The sequence below is a fragment of the Oenanthe melanoleuca genome, chromosome 9 (genome assembly GCF_029582105.1).
Source record: "Oenanthe melanoleuca isolate GR-GAL-2019-014 chromosome 9, OMel1.0, whole genome shotgun sequence".
NCBI lineage: Eukaryota > Metazoa > Chordata > Aves > Passeriformes > Muscicapidae > Oenanthe > Oenanthe melanoleuca.
Window position 1 is genome coordinate 9,491,957 of NC_079343.1, and position 556 is coordinate 9,492,512.

Here is a 556-nt window from a genome sequence, read left to right on the forward strand (position 1 = left end):
TCAGTTAAAGATGTCCTTGGAAGCGTTTCAGCTCCGCCGGGAGTGGGGCAGAGCTGGCGTGTGCGCTGGGTGTCAGGGGCAGGAGAGGGACGCGTGACCCACGTTTGGTGACAAATGTGTGCCGGTGACGGGCGGCGATGGGTGTGGGCCAGGCAGCCTCGGGAGCTGAGCGAGCGGCGGAGCCGTGCCGGAGGGGCTGTGCCGGAGGGGCTGCCCCGGTCCGGCTGTCCTGGAGGGACTGTCCTGGAGCAGCGACTCAGGGCGCAGCGGGCTGTGGCCGCCACACGCGAACCGCAGTGCCCCGGCTCCTGCCCGTGCCAGAGCTCAGCACGCACCCGGATACGCTCTCCACGCCCGGGACACACGCCACCCCTCCGTGTGCGGGGCACGGCCCCGGGCAAGGCAGGGCTGCCCCATCCCACTCCGCAGCGCCCGCCGGGGCCGCGCCGCGTGTCACCTTGCCGGGAACTCCAATGCGCCTGCGCGGCGCACGCCTGCCCTCAGTAAAGATGGCTGCCCCCGGCTCCGCCGCAGTTCAGGCACCGGCGAGAGCCGC